Source organism: Thalassophryne amazonica, chromosome 16, assembly GCF_902500255.1.
Source record: "Thalassophryne amazonica chromosome 16, fThaAma1.1, whole genome shotgun sequence".
NCBI classification, from domain to species: domain Eukaryota; kingdom Metazoa; phylum Chordata; class Actinopteri; order Batrachoidiformes; family Batrachoididae; genus Thalassophryne; species Thalassophryne amazonica.
Window position 1 is genome coordinate 57,770,700 of NC_047118.1, and position 21,891 is coordinate 57,792,590.

Below are 21,891 nucleotides of genomic sequence, written 5' to 3' on the forward strand. Positions count from 1 at the left end.
AATGTTTGCAAATTTATGAAAAATAAAAGCCTAAGAAGCCACAGGTACGTAAGTATTCACACCCTTTGCTCCATATTTTGTTGATGCACCTTTGGCAACAATTACAGCCTCAAGTCTTCTTGAATATGATGCCAGAAGCTTGGCACATCTACTGTATCTTTGGGAAGTTTTGTCCATTCGTCTTTGACGCACATCTTAAACTCCATCAGGTTGGATGGGGAGTGTCTGTGCACAACCATTTTCTCTCCAGAGATGTTCAGTCGGCTTCAGGTCTGGGCTCTGGCTGGGCCACCCAAGGACATTCACAGAGTTGTCCTGAAGCCACTTCTTTTATATCTTAGCTGTGTGCTTAGGGTCATTGTCCTGCTGAAAGATGAACCGTTGCCCCAGTCTCAGGTCAACAGCGCTCTGGAGCAGGTTTTCATCCAGGATGTCTCTGTACACTGCTGCATTCACCTCTCCCTCAACCCTGACTAGTCTCCCAGTTCCTGCTGCTGAAAATTCATGCCTGATTGGTGGATTGCTGGAGAGATGGTTGTCCTTCTGGAAGGTTCTCCTCTCACCACTGAGGAATGCTGGTGCTCTGACAGAGTGACTATCAGTGTCTTGCCCCTCCCTGCCTAAGGCCCTTCTCCCCCAATAGCTCAATTTAGATGGACAGCCAGCTCATAGAAGAGTCCTGGTGGATCTGAACCACTTCCATTTACAGATGATGGAGGCCTCTGTGCTCATTGGGACCTTCAAAGGAGCAAAACTGTTTCTCTACCCTTCCCCAGATTTGTGCTTTGAGACAATCCTGTCTTGAAGGTCTACAGACAATTCCTTTGACTTCATGCTTGGTTTGTGCTCTCACATGCACTGTCAACTGTGGGACCTTATTGGCTTCCGGTTCAGTTTTGTATTCAATTCAAAATCCTCCTGTTAACATTCAAGGCCATTCAAGCCTCAGCCCCCATATCTGTCTGACCTCATTCATGTTCCTTCTCCCTCCCGCTCCCTCAGATCTTCTTCCTCCATACACCTGTCTGTCCCCTCCACCCAGACCATTTTGCCGCTCTGCTCCCCATCTCTGGAATTCATTACCGTCCCATCTCAGAAACATTGATTCACTCTCCCATTTCAAATCACAACTCAAAACACATCTGTTTATGACTGCTTAGTCCATCTGATGCCTATTGCTCTGTCTGTTATAGTGATTTTATTGATTTTTATTGTTGTTTCTGCAGAGAAAGGTGCCTTCAAATAAAATGTATTATTATTATTGTTATTGTTATATGTACACAGGTATGTGCCTTTTAAAATCATGTCCAGTCAACTGAATTTACCCAGGTGGACTCTAATTAATTGGCAGAAACATGTCAAGGATGATCAGTAGAAACAGGATGCACCTGAGCTCAATTTTGAGCTTCATGGCAAAGGCTGTGAAGACTTATGTACATGTGATTTCTCAGTTTTTTATTTAAATAAATTTGCAAAAATATAAAAAAAAAATTCTATATTGTCATTATGGGGTATTGTGTGGAGAATTCTGAGGAAAAAAAGAATTTAATCATTTTGGAATAACATGACAACATGTGGAAAAATAAAGTACTGTGAATACTTTCTGGATGCACTGTAAACCATCACTTCTACATCCAGTCTTCTTCAGACAGGTTGGGATGAATTCATCAACATTCCCAAGACACTGATTGTGTCTTTGACTTTATTTACATCAGTTATGAAGAAATTCAAACAGTAATGTTGTTATGGTTTATGGCGTTGATGAACCCAATATGCAGTGAGCCAGTAATGGATGTGTAACAATCCAGGTGATTTATTGTGACAAAGCAAGCAAACAGTTCAAACAGTGCAGAAGAGTCCAAAAATATCCACAACGCGCTGAAGACAAAAACCCAGAATATACGGAGAACAAGCAAAAAGAGAACCCAAGCTAAACAAGGCCACAGTGGGGTAAACACAGAGAGCAGATAATTAGACAAAGTGTGGGGAGCACAAACCAAGGCAAGGGCAAAGACAAGGACCATGACATTGACATTCTCAGTGAACTGGAAAATACAGACAAACAAGTGAGCACTTAAATAACGAAGTGACAACAAGTGTGCAAAAAACAAATAGGTGGAACTAAAAGATGCATGCGAATGAACAGAATCCAAGGAGATAAATAACTAAACAGACAATAACCAGTGATAGATAATACTACAAGTACAAAATAAATAACAATAACCGAGCATTATAGAATAGCGCAGTCTTTATTGTCATTGTACAGGCGGGGGAGAGAGAATAAAATGACATTTGGAGTGTTCCCGCAGAGCTACTGTACACCACAAGAAAAAAAACAAGACTCATACACCACACCACTTACAATCTTATACACCATAAAAAAGTAAGTCCCTTTGGCTGCTCCCTTGTTTTTGGTCAGGGTCCCACAGCAAATCCAAGGTGGATCTGCATGTTAATTTGCCACAAGTTGTATGCCAAAGTAGAAGGGGGTAGATTGAGTTGGTTGTTGTCCGAGCAGGGGGGGAATTAGGTCGCTTGTTGTCTGGGGGTGGGGGAGTGGTTATGGGAGAGCGTGTGTGTGTGTGTGTGTGTGTGTGTGTGTGTGTGTGTGTGTGTGTGTGTGTGTGTGTGTGTGTGTGTGTGTGTGTGTGTGTGTGAGACCATGGGTGTTTGCATTACATATGGCCCAGGGGAAGAAGCTGTTTGTCAGCCTGCTGGTGTGGGACTTTGTTGATCCTTTGCTTCTCCCGGAAGGCAACAGGTCAAACGGGGTAGGCAGGGGGTGAGGGGTCCCCTGTGATGGACTTGGTTCTCTAAGGCAGCTAACCGTAGATGAAGAGAAATAAAAACCTGTAAATAAATAACAAAGCAAAACAAAAAATAAAGAACGAATGAAATATCAAGTTGATCAAACATAAAAGACAATCTCATTGGTCCAATTATCTTCCGATAAGTTTTGGTCTTTTAGACCGCTAACATATTTTTGCAGGCGTGGTGAACAAAGCTTAACAGTTACAAAAATGTATTAAGTCTGAAACCAGTTGAGTTAAACCTGTTAAATGTTTGGTAGTAGATGTGCAGTTCTATCCTCTGCAAACAAAGGAGAGCTGGTTCCAGGAGAAGCCGCTCTATCCTCTGCAGGCAAAGGAGAACTGGTCACAGAAAAGAACAAAGTTCATTTCTTTGGACCCCATACTGATACACTGACAATATCACCCAAATCATCCAGAGGCATACAGTTTTAACTTATGGTTAAAATTTTAACCAAACTAATTTTGGACAAGTTATTTAAATTAAGGTCACGTCTGAAGTTTTGTAAAGTGAAAATATCAGACATATGTTTTAGTTTTAAAGTAATGCACTAATTTTGAAGATTTTAGTGTGGACATTAGGGTTATGACAAATCTCAAATTGATTAGCCTGGGGTTATAAATGATGAACTTTTACCTAAAACTCACAAAAATGACTTTGGTTTTGCCAGACCTTGAAAAAAACCTCCCGCACCTAAGACAGTTTCATATTTCTCATTAAAACACCTAGCGGCTCAAACACTCTTTATTATAACATGTCAGTTTTACATACAATACACATGAGGAATACATGAAAATGAGTACATATCATTTGTCATGTTTTTAATAGTGTTTCAGATTTGTGTATTAGTGTTAATAAATTTGCTGCTAAGATATGTCTGTTTTGCAAGTAGAACAAACCTCCTCCATCAACCTTACAGCTCTCTCAGCTACTATGAGTAGAGAACCATTTCACAGCTTTGGGACACTTAAGTTTGGATATTGATGAGAGCAGGACTTCATAATCTGTCTCTGAATAGTGTTGGTTAGAAAACCAGGCCCGCGACCATGTAGTTGCAATGAAATCGCAAGTTACCCTCAGCTGTTCTCGCCACTTTGCAAGAAGGAAAAATGCAATAAGTGCTAAAATTCCTCGTGAGTTCCACCTGGCACTGTGAAGTGATGGCAGCTTGTGCCATTTGATGCAAGGCCATTTTTCCTCCGTTTTGTAAAACTTGTATCCTTCACAAAGCTCAAAAAGGAATTTAAAATCATGTCTCTAGCCAAGGTTCTCATATTCTGGTATCACTTCTGTGCCCATGTATGCATTTTGCAAATCATCATACTGTTCCAAAATCTCATCAATAAATTCGTAGTTAATGTTAGGTGACCGTGACTGTACAGGAAAAAAGAAGTCCAACACATGTCGCAGAACAAGATCAAGAATGTGGTGTTGGCAGCCGATGTATTGAGGTTCTTCTAATCCCTTGTGTCGAAATGTTCTCTGAAGCCTGGCTACAACACAATTTTTGTGACCAGTATTGACTGCTGTTGTGTCAGAGATGATCATCTGAATACTGTTCCATGCACTGTACTCATCAAGCAGGTCCTATCTTGGTATATACTGTAGATGTCTGCAGTGGTTCTACTGTCACAAGCCAAAATGCCAAGTTGTAATGTTCTCTCATTTTTCAAGCACACAGCTTGGTACTCCTTATTGTTGATTTTCTTACCATCAAAATGCAAACAAAATTTCTCTTCAGAGATCAGTTCCATGAGGCGGTTCTTAACTTGTTCTGCATCTCTGATTGTTCGACGCCAGACAATAGACTGATGGTGTTGGGACACTAACTCCATCTCAGCAGACTTTTAAGCACCCTGTGACAGTTTTCTGGTTTGACAAAGAGTGTTTAGACACCAGTTTGGCAGCAGACTTTGTTGAGTGGCATGTTCATGTTTATCTATAAATGAACTGCATTTATATATGGTAAATGGACTGCATTTATATAGCGCTTTTCCATCTGCATCAGACGCTCAAAGCACTTTACAATTATGCTCCCCATTCACCCCAATGTCAGGGTGCTGCCATAACAAGGCGCTCACTACACACCGGGACCAATAGGGGATTAAAGGCCTTGCCCAAGGGCCCTTAGTGATTTTCCAGTCAGGTGGGGATTTGAAACCATGATCTTCTGGACTCAAGCCCAACACCTTAACCAGTAGACCATCACCTCCCCCATCATCTATTTTACCTTTATTTTTTATTTCTTTTAATTATTGTTTGATAATATGTTTTAGCAATATTTATTTGTATATATTTTCTTGTTATTTCTTGATACTTGTTCATTCTTTTCTTCTTACGTTATTTTTAAATAGTATTGTGTAAACTCGTGTATTTTTAAAAGTGATGTGGTGCTAGGTGCGAGAGGTTTTTTCATGATCCAATGAAATAAACTTCAAAAAAGTGATCTATGGGTAAAAGTTCATCAAATGCAACATCAGGAAAATGAAAGTTTTGAAAAAAGTTTTGTAGTCATAAGCCTAGTGGACATGCTGTGTCCAGGTGCATTATGGGTAATCTCAGTACATTCACGACAGAAGAAATGCATTTGAGAAGCTCTGATCAGGCTCCACATGGACAACAGCATTAAACTCTTTGTATATTGTACCTGAAACTTGTGAATATATTCTCTGGGGTTTATAGATGTTGTTATTGTGTTTGTTTTATGTAAAAATGGCAGAAGAAGCCCTGGGTGCTTCTCCATTATTTTCAATTGGAATCATTGTAATCGATTCCTGTTTGCTCTTTAACATCTTGGTTATGTCAAACACTTTCGGTCGTCTTTGTTCCAGAGTAATATATAAGATGTCTGAATTTCAGTTTGTGTTTATTAAATTCCACACATCTTGAATGTAGCAGACACAGATTATCTTGAATTTTGTTTTGGCAAGCTTTCACGGTCTCTAATGCCATCTACTGGCCACTGGGCACCAGTAGATGGCGGTGTTCTATTTATTTTGACACCGACTCAGACTGCAATAGCCAATCACAAATTAGCCTTTCTGTTCATCATTTACCAGTATTTTGGCATGCTTGGTGCCAGAAAGTTATGTTGGATCCAAAAGGATCCAAAAAGGCTAGGACCAAAAATTATATTGGATCGGTTCTCACTGACCAATAGTGTTAGAGGTTACTGCCAACAGCTAGCCAATCAGAGCGCGGCATACGAAGGTCAGGAACTAGCTGACAGACGCTGGTTGAAAAAATGGCAACAAACATGTCAACAACAGCAGAAAATTGTCTGCCAGCGAGGTTTGCTGAGTTCACAGAGGAGGAACTGGTGGAAATATTGAACTCCAAGGATGCCAAAAACACTAAGAAGGTAGACAAGCACACTACTGACATTTTAGAAGGATTCATCACGTCAGAATCAATCATATGCTGTTCACAACAAATAAATTGGTCTAATTACTTGACTTTACTCTTTGTTATTTGCTTAATTTGGGAGGGGGGTGAAGAACATAATTGATGGATGGCTGCACCTCGTCCAATATAACTTTTCTTCATCCAGTATTTCTCTATGTTGGACTCCTTACCATCCATTATTTGTATTTTATATATATATATATATATATATATATATATATATATATATATTATATATATATATATATATATATATATATACTCAACAAAAATATAAACGCAAACACTTTTGGTTTGCTCCCATTTTGTATGAGATGAACTCAAAGATCTAAAACTTTTTCCACATACACAATATCACCATTTCCCTCAAATATTGTTCATAAACCAGTCTAAATCTGTGATAGTGAGCACTTCTCCTCTGCTGAGATAATCCATCCCACCTCACAGGTGTGCCATATCATGATGCTGATTAGACACCATGATTAGTGCACAGGTGTGCCTTAGACTGCCCACAATAAAAGGCCACTCTGAAAGGTGCAGTTTTATCACACAGCACAATGCCCAGATGTCGCAAGATTTGAGGGAGCGTGCAATTGGCATGCTGACTGCAGAAATGTCAACCAGAGCTGTTGCTCCTGTATTGAATGTTCATTTCTCTACCATAAGCCGTCTCCAAAGGCGTTTCAGAGAATTTGGCAGTACATCCAACCAGCCTCACAACTGCAGACCACGTGTAACCACACCAGCCCAGGACCTCCACATCCAGCATGTTCACCTCCAAGATTGTCTGAGACCAGCCACTCGGACAGCTGCTGAAAAAATCGGTTTGCATAACCAAAGAATTTCTGCACAAACTGTCAGAAACCGTCTCAGGGAAGCTCATCTGCATGCTCGTCGTCCTCATCGGGGTCTCGACCTGACTCCAGTTCGTCGTCGTAACCGACTTGAGTGGGCAGATGCTCACATTCGCTGGCGTTTGGCACGTTGGAGAGGTGTTCTCTTCACGGATGAATCCCGGTTCACACTGTCCAGGGCAGATGGCAGACAGCGTGTGTGGCGTCGTGTGGGTGAGCGGTTTTCTGATGTCAATGTTGTGGATCGAGTGGCCCATGGTGGCGGTGGGGTTATGGTATGGGCAGGCGTCTGTTATGGACGAAGAACACAGGTGCATTTTATTGATGGCATTTTGAATGCACAGAGATACCGTGACGAGATCCTGAGGCCTGTTGTGCCATACATCCAAGAACATCACCTCATGTTGCAGCAGGATAATGCAAGGATCTGTACACAATTCTTGGAAGCTGAAAATGTCCCAGTTCTTGCATGGCCGGCATACTCACAGGACATGTCACCCATTGAGCATGTTTGGGATGCTCTGGACCGGCATATATGACAGCGTGTACCAGTTCCTGCCAATATCCAGCAACTTTGCACAGCCATTGAAGAGGAGTGGACTAACATTCCACAGGCCACAATTGACCTGATCAACTCTATGTGAAGGAGATGTGTTGCACTGCATGAGGCAAATGGTGGTCACACCAGATACTGACTGGTATCCCCCCCAATAAAACAAAACTGCACCTTTCAGAGTGGCCTTTTATTGTGGGCAGTCTAAGGCACACCTGTGCACTAATCATGGTGTCTAATCAGCATCTTGATATGGCACACCTGTGAGGTGGGATGGTTTATCTCAGCAAAGGAGAAGTGCTCACTATCACAGATTTAGACTGGTTTGTGAACAATATTTGAGGGAAATGGTGATATTGTGTATGTGGAAAAAGTTTTAGATCTTTGAGTTCATCTCATACAAAATGGGAGCAAAACCAAAAGTGTTGCATTTATATTGTAATATGTTTTAGGTATCCATCTAAAGTTCACCCTGATAGCTAGGCTATGGATTGACCCTATAGGAAGACAAAATCCATACTCTACATTTTCTAATGGAAACCCCAAATTTAGATACGATCTACTGATCTCTATTAAAGAACCCATTAACTGAAGAACCAGTAAAAATCTACACCATGTAAAATAAAAATGTAAATCACAAAAGTAGGCTAACTATAGCCAAATGAGCTACTGTAAATTTAGCCGTTAACTAGACAACCGTACCTTGCTAGCCAACAAAGCTAAACAAAGCTGCTAACTGCGTACAAAGCTTGACCCTACAATAACAGTCTTAAAAACAAATACATATAACAACAAATGTTAACAAAAGTGTGTATTAACATTAGTTTTCTAAACAGAACAGAACCGACTATGTTGTTAGTTAAGACAGACGGTGCTGCAGCCGGCTCGATAAGCTAACGTTAGCTGTTAGGTTTAACTAATTGTACCCCACTCCTTGCTTTTTTATTGCTTTTCACACTTGTTGTGTTGAAAGTAATCTGTGATGAATGTTTAAAAAAACAACTTATTCTGAAGTGTAAATTAGAATCCTTGATGTTATCTCTTTCCTATTTGTATATCTTATAAATTCTTATACATACACCTATATATATATATATATGTACACTATAAGATTTGATATTTGAAAAAGTCTATCGGTTCTTCTGCAACATTATTTCTTATATACAGTAACTGACTTTCCATGGTATCATGATAGTCACTTTAAAAATATATATGATTCAATAAAGACCCCCCCCCCCAACCCCCCCCCCCCCCCCCCCCCAAAAAAAAACAACACAATTATCACAATACTCAATGTATCATTCCACCCCTATGGTCTAACACTGAGGTGTGGTCATGTGCATTTTTAGTGCATTGTTATTGTCTAGCATCAAAAAACTGTGGAATTGAATGAATGAATGAATTTATTCGGCACACACACATACTCATAAAAAAACTCATAAAGCAAAAACTCATGAACAATTTCAGTTTTGTGTGGCCGAAAGGCAGAAGCAAAAGCTTATAAACACCCACCCCTTTTACCATTATATATATATATATATATATATATATATATATATAATTTATTTATTTATAACAACAAATACCACAAACAATAGTACACAATGAATTAAGTGTTATATAGGGCGTGAAGCCCGTTGGTGCTAGTGCTCCTTTATGGATTCACTAATGTGAGAGCTGACGACTCCCCCTGGATGGGATACCAGTGCATTAGCTCAACCAATAATTTGGATCACTTTTTTCCCAAAATTGCAGATTGGCCTTTGTCACCATTTTTGCTGTTTTTACATGATGGCACTCATAATAATCAAATCCATTCAGTATTTGAAGAGGTCACTCTCATGGACTATGGGCAAGATTAGAGGCTGCTTCATTTGTATTTTTTATTGAGGAATCAGGGAAAAATGTGTCTTTTTGCTTTTTGAGTAAAAAAGTCAAGATGAAATATTATTTGCATAAGATTATTTTTGTGCCTAAAATATAGCTGGAGACTGTCTTTGGAAATATTGCTGATCTTCTGAGTAACGTAATGTTCATGCTGGCAGCCTAGAACAGTGATGCACTTGCAGGGCTTTTACAGTTCTGGAACAGTGTCTTCTTTCCCATTCATTTTGACAGTTCAATAGAAAATCCTATGATTTTGTTGCTCTAAATCCTTTTTTAAATATTTTTTTTAGTTATTTAGTTTTTCTATGTGAGAGCGACTGCTGGCTTTGAGGCGGGCCTGTTCGAGATAAAACTACATAAGCTGAAATTGCGCTTTGTGAAGACATGATGGGTGCACTGACCCAGCCTCATCGCTCTCGCTCTTATTAACCGTGTTTGCTGTACTTCATGGGTAAAATACAGAGGTTTGAAACAAGCAGCGCTTCACACAGACTCAAACCTCAAGTGCATTCTCTTCACTAGCAGGCAGAAATCACATAACATCCACAAATAGGAAATCACAAAATGCCTCCGCCAACAAACTTGGGTGCCGGGTTTGTGATAGTCCTGGTGTGTCTGCAATTCTGCTTTTGATTGAGTACAAGATATCTCAGCATAATGGCCGGTTTCAGTGAAGAGGTGATTAAATTTTGGGATGGATCCAGATGAGGTTCCAGGAGCTTTTGCTTTTGTTTTTACACGAGGCCAACATATGGCCATCGGGTATTGCGAACATCTGGCATCTGTCTGTCTGTCCATCCGTCTGTCTGTGTACAGCATAAGTCCAGTTCTATTACTGCCACAGTCTAACCTTGACATATTTTAAGAGGTGTTTTAAGAGGTTAAAAATTTGCATTCTGTACCTACTTTTATGGTATGATCTCGCGGACGTTAGCGTGGTGACATCACATGCTGCTAACGAGGTGGAAACTCTGTTTCATTTGTGTATAAATATAACATCTTTGTTATATATTATGTAAATGTGAGTGAGAAATAAACACTTCTAAAACTGAAAACGCTGTTTTTATAAAAGACATTTAGCAGATGTTAGCGTTCAGTTTAGTTTTTGAGTGGCGGGGGTGACAGCCAATCAGAGTAGAGTTAAACCATGATGTCACAGTCTGCTTGCTTCCTGCAAACTCAGTTTTTGGAACCTAATAATTAAACAACTGGAAATTATATAGAACACAATGCTCATACGGCCTTGGGTATTTTAGAATTGCGTTATTTTTATAATATTGAGAATCCTAGTGGGCAGACTAGAAAAAACAAAGCATACAGTAGAAAGCACTTTAAGATGTGTACACCAGGCAGTATCATGAAAAAAAAACATTAAAAAATTGTCAAGTTATCCCCCACACCTTTCCCAGTAACCCCCTCCTGTTATGCGTCGACGCGGATTGAGGAGCGAACCTGCGTCAGACAGAACCCAGCGCTAAAAATAACCAGAAAGCGGTTCCAACAACAAAAACAATTTATTTTTCACCTGTGCCTAAATAAAATGTACAAAACCAAAACCAACGTCCTTCTGGAGGAGTGACTGCTGGCACGCTCTCCAGCGCCCGCAAGGAGAGAAGTCCGGCGTTCCTGGACCCACTACCACCAGACAAACACCCCCCAGGTGGACACGACAAACTGACTCTCTGTGAAGCAAAGAAGATGTGAGGTAAGTCAGCAGTTACAACAATGTCTTTCAAAAGACACACGCTATCAGCAACACATTCAGGTCTGTACTTTTTATCTTTATGCAAATGAGCAGCTTCTCACAACAGGTGGAGGATCACTTATCCTGCACGCCACAGCACTGAGAAGCAAACTGCACAATTCTCATCACAATTCAAGTATACTGTGTAACAAAACACCAAGTTACTATCAACAATTAGTCAAATACTTAATTACCTTTAATGTGTGCTGACAGCATGTGTCCTCACCCTTCCTTGCTTCACGGCTCGATGTGTCAAACCCAGGCGCGGTCCTCAGCGTCTCACAAACGAACATCACAAGGTAGAGCTCCCGGCAGCTCCGCTTGAACCACACATGCCCCAAAAGCAGAACGCCATCCAACCATCCGCCCCAGCTGAAAGTCTTCAAGGCCGCACGTGAGCACCAGTCACAGGTGCCCCACATGATGCCGACGAGGGCGAGGACTCCCCAGCCAGCACCCCCTCCACAGACAAATCAGCCTCCATGCCACCTGAAGAGCAAAGAAAAGAAAAGAACACCAAAACATCCAGCCACACCCCCCAACACACAACAGTACCCCCCCCATCAACGGGAAGCCTCCCGGCGACCGAACAGACCAGACCCGAGAACAGCACCTCCCTCCAGGGTCCACGTCAGGAAGTAGACAGCACCACGCTCCCAAGGTCCACCACAGACAGCAGGACAGGCACCGCAGCTGGAAGGCCGGCTGGAAGCAACAAAGCCCCAAAACATACCCCAATACACTCCAACACACAGAAAAAAAAAACATAAAACCCACTCAAAACCTCCCCAGGGGACCGTCCCATCAAACCCCGGGAAGAAAAGAAAAACTCCCAAACGCCAAAACCCAACACAGCCCCACAAACACAATACAAACAGAAATGCATAAAAGAAAAATAACAAACAACCCCCCCAGAATGACCTGCAGAGTCCAACCCCCCCCAGAAGGCCTTCATCGCCAGTTCCAGGAGGAACAGCCAGAACCATGATCCCACACAGGTCCCCAGGTATACATGGAGCAAAACGGCGCCCCCCAGGGGACCGTACCATCAACCCCAGGAGGTACCCTCCCCACAACCCCGGAACCCCAGACCCGGTCACACTTGGCCAGTTGGCCCCAAGCCAATTCCCCCCCAGAGGACCGTCCCATCAACCCTGGAGGTGGAACCCGGAAGGAAACAGAACAAAATCAAACATCAACCCCCGGAGGACTACCAAAAACAACCCCGGGGGGATATAAAACGACTGTAAACCCTGTTACCCTCCCCGGCACCTCGAAAGACCCCAGGTCCCTCCCAGAGCCTTCGGCGGCTCAATTTTGGCGAACGGCTCAAAATATCAAGCCGGAGAAGGGAACAGAAAAAAACTAACCCAGCTCCAACCCCAAGGCGCAGCAGAGAACCGGAAATACGTCCGGTGCCCCAACTCGACCATACCCCAGCCTCTCGGAGGGGTGGAACTACCGAAATGGCGAACGGCAACAGATCGGCCCACCCCTCCGACTGAGGTAAGTCTCCGCTGCACCACACCCCGGCAACACCAATGACGAACGGTACAAAGGCTCACCGAGGCTGGAGTGAACCGGGCCCTAACCAAACCAAAAAAAACGCCTCTAACACCCCCCCCCCTAGGTGCAGAGGTCTTCTGAGAATGCTCAGCGTGACCAACCTGCACCAACCCACCACCCACAAGACAAACGGTCTTGGGGCAAGTGAGGTTGGGGTTAGGGATGTAGAGAAATAAAAAAACAACAAAATAAAACGACCCAACAACCCAAACAGAAAATACCTAAAAACACATAAAAAATTAATAATGACGTGAGCTCAGGCGGACGTCCAACCGCCTAACAGTCACTCCACCAGATACGCCTCTGACTCCCCATACAATTATAACCCCTATTTAAGGAAAAAAAAAACATTTACCCGTGCTAGATTTTTTTTTTTTTTTTTTTTTTTATGTGTGTTATGTTGCCTGTCCCGGAACACTTGGAGACACGTCACCATTATTTCTCTTGACGTTTACGTCGGGGCAATACAGTAATCTCTGCTCGTCCGAGCTGCATGGGCTCGTCAACAGGAGGAGCCAGAGGTCCCGTCGGAGGAGCCTCAGTGGGGCAAAGAAGAGGCGGCCCAGATCTGTGTCGGGGAAAGCCCCGAGATGAAAAAACCCGCTCTGATGGGCGTCCTCTCTTGCGTCCACGCTCCTTCATCCGATCATCTAGACGAATCACCAACGATATTAGCTCATCTAATTCGTTTGGCTCGTCACGGACTACCAGCTCGTCTTTCAATGACTCACCCAACCCATCTACAAATACGCCTCGTAAAACTGCGGCATTCCAACCTGTGGGTGACGGAGTTATCGGCACCGGTATCGATAGTGCCGCAGCTGGAGCAGCAGGAAGCAGAACGGCTTGCGCTGCAAGCTCCGTAACACGGGCGTCTGTTTGTTTAATTTGGTTCGCGAGATGCTGTAATTGCTCCCGTATGTTCTCCAAGTGTTCTTGAACTTTTTCGACAAAAGGAACCGCTTCTGCCGCTGGGTCCATTATGGAATGGCCGGGAACTACTGTTATGTGTCGACGCGGATTGAGGAGCAAACCTGCGTCAGACAGAACCCAGCGCTAAAAATAACCAGAAAGCGGTTCCAACAACAAAAACAATTTATTTTTCACCTGTGCCTAAATAAAATGTACAAAACCAAAACCAACGTCCTTCTGGAGGAGTGACTGCTGGCACGCTCTCCAGCGCCCGCAAGGAGAGAAGTCCGGCGTTCCTGGACCCACTACCACCAGACAAACACCCCCCAGGTGGACACGACAAACTGACTCTCTGTGAAGCAAAGAAGATGTGAGGTAAGTCAGCAGTTACAACAATGTCTTTCAAAAGACACACGCTATCAGCAACACATTCAGGTCTGTACTTTTTATCTTTATGCAAATGAGCTGCTTCTCACAACAGGTGGAGGATCACTTATCCTGCACGCCACAGCAGTGAGAAGCAAACTGCACAATTCTCATCACAATTCAAGTATACTGTGTAACAAAACACCAAGTTACTATCAACAATTAGTCAAATACTTAATTACCTTTAATGTGTGCTGACAGCATGTGTCCTCACCCTTCCTTGCTTCACGGCTCGATGTGTCAAACCCAGGCGCGGTCCTCAGCGTCTCACAAACGAACATCACAAGGTAGAGCTCCCGGCAGCTCCGCTTGAACCACACATGCCCCAAAAGCAGAACGCCATCCAACCATCCGCCCCAGCTGAAAGTCTTCAAGGCCGCACGTGAGCACCAGTCACAGGTGCCCCACATGATGCCGACGAGGGCGAGGACTCCCCAGCCAGCACCCCCTCCACAGACAAATCAGCCTCCATGCCACCTGAAGAGCAAAGAAAAGAAAAGAACACCAAAACATCCAGCCACACCCCCCAACACACAACACCTCCAGTGACTTTATATCCTCTATGGTGAGGATACTGCAATGGTTCTGATTGTTCATCCACCTATCAACACTGAAAAATTCTGTAATTTCTGCCTGGCAGCCACCCAAAAACGCAGTTGGTCCATGCTTATGTTCAATTAATAACCATCTAGTAACTATCCTTGGCCTAGTCGAGTCACTGTGGTTGTCAGTCATGCTCAGGATAATAAAACACACTATGTAAAATATACCATTGTACTTTGGTTGAGGTTTAACATTGCCACAGTGTCATTCTGTGGATTCTCTGCAACATTCCGACAATGATGAAAATGACCAAACATTTACATATTCATAGAGTTCAATCAATCAGTCAATTTTATTTATATAGCGCCAAATCACAACAAACAGTTGCCCCAAGGCGCTTTATATTGTAAGGCAAGGCCATGCAATAATTACGGAAAAACCCCAACGGTCAAAATGACCCCCTGTGAGCAAGCACCTGGCGACAGTGGGAAGGAAAAACTCCCTTTTAACAGGAAGAAACCTCCAGCAGAACCAGGCTCATGGAGGGGCAGTCTTCTGCTGGGACTGGTTGGGGCTGAGGGAGAGAACCGGGAAAAAGACATGCTGTGGAGGGGAGCAGAGATCGATCACTAATGATTAAATGCAGAGTGGTGCATACAGAGCAAAAAGAGAAAGAAACACTCAGTGCATCATGGGAACCCCCCAGCAGTCTAAGTCTATAGCAGCATAACTAAGGGATGGTTCAGGGTCACCTGATCCAGCCCTAACTATAAGCTTTAGCAAAAAGGAAAGTTTTAAGCCTAATCTTAAAAGTAGAGAGGGTGTCTGTCTCCCTGATCTGAATTGGGAGCTGGTTCCACAGGAGAGGAGCCTGAAAGCTGAAGGCTCTGCCTCCCATTCTACTCTTACAAACCCTAGGAACTACAAGTAAGCCTGCAGTTGGGGTGATATGGTACTATGAGGTCCCTAAAATAAGATGGGACCTGATTATTCAAAACCTTATAAGTAAGAAGAAGAATTTTAAATTCTATTCTAGAATTAACAGGAAGCCAATGAAGAGAGGCCAATATGGGTGAGATATGCTCTCTCCTTCTAGTCCCCGCTAGTACTCTAGCTGCAGCATTTTGAATTAACTGAAGGCTTTTCAGGGAACTTTTAGGACAACCTGATAATAATGAATTACAATAGTCCAGCCTAGAGGAAATAAATGCATGAATTTGTTTTTCAGCATCACTCTGAGACAAGACCTTTCTAATTTTAGAGATATTGCGTACATGCAAAAAAGCAGTCCTACATATTTGTTTAATATGCGCTTTGAATGACATATCCTGATCAAAATGACTCCAAGATTTCTCACAGTATTACTAGAGGTCAGGGTAATGCCATCCAGAGTAAGGATCTGGTTAGACACCATGTTTATAAGATTTGTGGGGCCAAGTACAATAACTTCAGTTTTATCTGAGTTTAAAAGCAGGAAATTAGAGGTCATCCATGTCTTTATGTCTGTAAGACAATCCTGCAGTTTAGCTAATTGGTGTGTGTCCTCTGGCTTCATGGATAGATAAAGCTGGGTATCATCTGCGTAACAATGAAAATTTAAGCGATGCCGTCTAATAATACTGCCTAAGGGAAGCATGTATAAAGTGAATAAAATTGGTCCTAGCACAGAACCTTGTGGAACTCCATAATTAACCTTAGTCTGTGAAGAAGATTCCCCATTTACATGAACAAATTGTAATCTATTAGATAAATATGATTCAAACCACCGCAGCACAGTGCCTTTAATACCTATGGCATGCTCTAATCTCTGTAATAAAATTTTATGGTCAACAGTATCAAAAGCAGCACTGAGGTCTAACAGAACAAGCACAGAGATGAGTCCACTGTCTGAGGCCATAAGAAGATCATTTGTAACCTTCACTAATGCTGTTTCTGTACTATGATGAATTCTAAAACCTGACTGAAACTCTTCAAATAGACAATTCCTCTGCAGATGATCAGTTAGCTGTTTTACAACTACCCTTTCAAGAATTTTTGAGAGAAAAGGAAGGTTGGAGATTGGCCTATAATTAGCTAAGATAGCTGGGTCAAGTGATGGCTTTTTAAGTAATGGTTTAATTACTGCCACCTTAAAAGCCTGTGGTACATAGCCAACTAACAAAGATAGATTGATCATATTTAAGATCGAAGCATTAAATAATGGTAGGGCTTCCTTGAGCAGCCTGGTAGGAATGGGGTCTAATAGACATGTTGATGGTTTGGATGAAGTAACTAATGAAAATAACTCATACAGAACATTCTGAGAGAAAGAGTCTAACCAAATACCGGCATCACTGAAAGCAGCTAAAGATAACGATACGTCTTTGGGATGGTTATGAGTAATTTTTTCTCTAATAGTTAAAATTTTATTAGCAAAGAAAGTCATGAAGTCATTACTAGTTAAAGTTAAAGGAATACTCGGCTCAATAGAGCTCTGACTCTTTGTCAGCCTGGCTACAGTGCTGAAAAGAAACCTGGGGTTGTTCTTATTTTCTTCAATTAGTGATGAGTAGTAAGATGTCCTAGCTTTACGGAGGGCTTTTTTATAGAGCAACAGACGCTTTTTCCAGGCTAAGTGAAGATCTTCTAAATTAGTAAGATGCCATTTCCTCTCCAACTTATGGGTTATCTGCTTTAAGCTGCGAGTTTGTGAGTTATACCACGGAGTCAGGCACTTCTGATTTAAAGCTCTCTTTTTCAGAGGAGCTACAGCATCCAAAGTTGTCTTCAATGAGGATGTAAAACTATTGACGAGATACTCTATCTCACTTACAGAGTTTAGGTAGCTACTCTGCACTGTGTTGGTATATGGCATTAGAGAACATAAAAAAGGAATCATATCCTTAAACCTAGAGTTCTGAACTATTCCCACTCGTTGGAGTGCCTTCAGGGGCCCTGTTTCAGTCCTGGGTGGGGGCAGGACAATTTCCCCTGACTTTCAGGTCTGTAAACATGGCTTTCAACAATATAACTATTATCTGAGTAAAACACACACTCATCACATTCTAATGCCATCACTACAAAAATGATGCTCTGGCAGTGTATAATTGTTTGGTAACAATATTTTTGTGCAATGTTGTCATAGTGTTTACAAGATTCTAAATAATTACATTGTGACAATGTTGTGGTAGCATACAATTATTAGCTGAGATCTGCTCTGGTCATACCGTGAGGTGGCATATGGAATGAAATGCTAAGTCACAGAACAACAGGATTTTGAAACTGCATATATACAAAATGGAAACAACCCCGTTGACGATCAGGTCAGGTCTTGGAGCATGTACTGATGGTGCACACCTCAACATTGGCCACACCATCGGACTGCCAAGGTTCTGGATTTTAACCAACCAGGACAACGTGTCCATCCCAACTTTTTAAGGTAACCATATATCTTCTGCAACCAGGCAATGCTTGGGCATCACCTTGCCATTTGCCAGTTGCTTGGGACCCTGACACTGAAGCACTAGTGTGCTGGATCATGCACAAAAATACACTACATGACCAATGTTTTTGTAGCTGATGGTACCTCACAATGGAAGTGGTGCTCCTCATCCAAGACTCTCTATTTAAGCACTTGTTTGAGGTGCTTAATAAAGTCATTCCGGTGGTACAGAAGGATTTTCTGAAGAGATCTCGTACCACAGACTCCCATTCTTGAAATATCTTAAACACAATACCCATGAAAATTCAACAGTTTTTTAATACAAATTTAATCCAAAAGCACTTTGTGGTACTGGAACTGCATTTGGATCTGGATCTGCCTTGAAAGTTAATCAGCTCTTTACTTCCAAGCTACATTGATTAGATTGTCAACTGGCATGCTCCCATTACCCTCCAAATTGCACAAATGTTAGTAGCAAATTGAAAATATGCCCGCTGAAACACGTGCATGCAGAAAAAAAAAAACCTCTCAAATACTGCAAAAATGTTTTTAGGCTCTACCTGAGGTGTTTTTTTTTTTTTTTTTGACAGTTTGAAAAACCCTTATTTTGAAAAAGTGGAATTGAAGCACCTTTTTGTGATTACAGATCAGGTGACATACAAAAAGCATCACGTCATTCTAATATGCACGTCACGTACATGTGGACGAAGTAACTAAGCAATGACATTATGGCACTATTGGATTAAAAAACCTGCAAAATGGTAATATTTAGCTGGACTTATCTTTCTATTGGCATTGCTGTTGGAATTACAGTACTTTTGAGAAGCCTCTTAAGAATAACTGTTCTCAAGAGAGAACAAAAGCAGCAGCAGTAACTCAGTGGAAGTGCTGTGTTAACCCCCAAAACATGAATCAGCTTCAAATCGTGAATTACCCGCAAACTGTGAATTGCAAAATGTGAATACTGAAAAAATATTTCATCAAACGTGAACGCACATCTCGCAAAACATGACTTTCTTCACAATTTGGTGTACCGTATGTGCTTGGCTGAGGGGACAATGGTGCAGAGCTACCAGTTGTGTGATTATGACTGCACACCCCTCACTTTCATTGCACCACGGAGCTTTGCGCCACACTTTGCGTTGCAGTTTGACAGGTGTACTGCCCCAGTCAAACTCCCCACCTACCACTGTCCCCGGCGTGAATAACGCCCAGCGGGGCCGGGCACTTTACAACAGAAGTGTGAGCCAACTCAGGGCTCACCTCCCCTAGTGACACCCCCTCCATTAAAGAAAATAAAACAATTATGCAGAGATAGGTTTTGCGATCAAGATTTCCTGAAATAATTGGTCTGTAAACGGAAATCCATAAACTAATTATGCTGAAAGAAAACATATATCATGAATTATGTTTTGTGATTTCCATTTTGCAAGACCTGCGTTCACATTTTGTGGGATATTTTATTCACCGTTTGCAGCAAAACTATTAACAGTTTGCGGATATTCACGGTTTGCACAATTTGTCATTAATGGTTTGTGGATAATTCATGATTTGCAGCAGATTCACGTTTTGGGGGTCAACAGCTGTCATTTCACAAGTAAGGCTTAAACAACGAGAAGCCATGCATTATACGGTTTGAATGCACGATGCTGAGTCTAAAACACCACGACTCCGCGAAGTGCATTCGAACCATATAATGCACGGCTTCAGTTTAATTTAATTTAATTTATTTCCTTTATATAGCGCCAAATCACAACAGAGTTGCCTCAAGGCGCTTCACACAGGTAAGGTCTAACCTTACCAACCCCGAGAGCAACAGTGGTAAGGAAAAACTCCCTCTGAGGAAGAAACCTCAAGCAGACCAGACTCGAAGGGGTGACCCTCTGCTTGGGCCATGCTACAAACATAAATTACAGAAATAATTCACAGAACAATTCACGGACGAATATACAAGAATTGCTGTTGGCTTCTCGTTGTTTAATCTGCTTATACCATGGTCCCACACAGTGAGCTAACACACAAATACTTAAGTTGACTTTTTCGTGTTCTCTTCTTCCCGTCTTCAATCTTGTCCAGTTCGTCTGATGTTAAATCTTTATGCCGTTGCTTTTGCAGTTATTCTCGTTTGCTTTCCTCCTCTTCCCATTCCTCAAACATTTTATTTTGGCCAAAAATATTAAAATCTACTTGGAAATCCATGTTTTATCGCGTTTCTGTCGTTCACCTGTCAAAACACAGCTGATCTGCGTGAATTGATTTGCGCGTTGCTGTGGTGACGACCAGAGCTGAGTGATATTACAGTGACTTAACCCGCCGAACTATGTGTGCATATACACAAAAATAATGCACGCCAGTTAGACATGGAATTCTCACTGACCATGGTATAACTCATTTTTATTGACATTCTGAAAATATAATTAAACTTTTGCTCAGATCTGTAACGGAAACACAGTTACTCAGTTATAGTAACTGGTGATGGTGGAGGTGAGCGCGCTTTGAATGCTTTCAAGTTTCTTTCATTGCACCACCCACACTCAAAAAATGGCTCATTGGATGAACTCAATTGAATTATGTGCAGGATTTCCATCTAATAAATATATGTATCCCCAACTCAAATAAAACACATCCATGCAGGATAATGTAATTTAATTTAGTTGGGACTACATATAATTATTAGATGGAATCCAATCCAATGAGTCAGTTTTTTGAGTGTATCAATCAAATAAATGACCCATTGGATGAACTCAATTGAATTATGTGCAGGATTTCCATCTAATAAATATATGTATCCCCAACTCAAATAAAATACATCCATGCAGGATAATGTAATTTAATTTAGTTGGGACTAAATATAATTGTTAGATGAAATCTAATCCAATGAGTCAGTTTTTTTGAGTGTATCAATCAAACAAATGACCCACTGGATGAACTCAATTGAATTGTGTGCAGGATTTCCATGTAATAAATATATGTATCCCTAACTCAAATAAAACACATCCATGCAGGATAATGTAATTTAATTTAGTTGGGACTACATATAATTATTAGATGGAATCCAATCCAATGAGTCAGTTTTTTTGAGTGTATCAATCAAACAAATGACCCATTGGATGAACACAATTGAATTATGTGCAGGATTTCCATCTAATAAATATATGTATCCCCAACTCAAATAAAATATATCCATGCAGGATAATGTAATTTAATTTAGTTGGGACTAAATATAATTATTAGATGGAATCCAATCCAATGAGTCAGTTTTTTTGAGTGTATCAATCAAACAAATGACCCATTGGATGAACACAATTGAATTATGTGCAGGATTTCCATCTAATAAATATATGTATCCCCAACTCAAATAAAATATATCCATGCAGGATAATGTAATTTAATTTAGTTGGGACTAAATATAATTGTTAGATGAAATCTAATCCAATGAGTCAGTTTTTTGAGTGTATCAATCAAACAAATGGCCCACTGGATGAACTCAATTCAGTTATGTGCAGGATTTCCATCTAATAAATATATGTATCCCCAACTAATTTAAATTATCTTGCATGGATGCACTTTGAGTTGGGGCTACATATATTTACAACCCCTGGCAATAATTATGGAATCACCGGCCTCGGAGGATGTTCATTCAGTTGTTTAATTTTTTAGAAAAAAAAGCAGATCACAGACATGACACAAAACTAAAGTCATTTCAAATGGCAACTTTCTGGCTTTAAGAAACACTTTAAGAAATCAAGAGAAAAAAATTGTGGCAGTC

The 21,891-nt window shown here is 41.4% G+C and overlaps 1 protein-coding gene across 3 annotated transcripts in view; it reads left to right on the forward strand.

Moving 5' to 3' along the window:
* The window catches only part of LOC117528687 (protein sidekick-2-like), a 562,122-nt gene that overhangs the window by 414,887 nt on the left and 125,344 nt on the right, over window positions 1-21,891 (forward strand). The window lies entirely within an intron of this gene.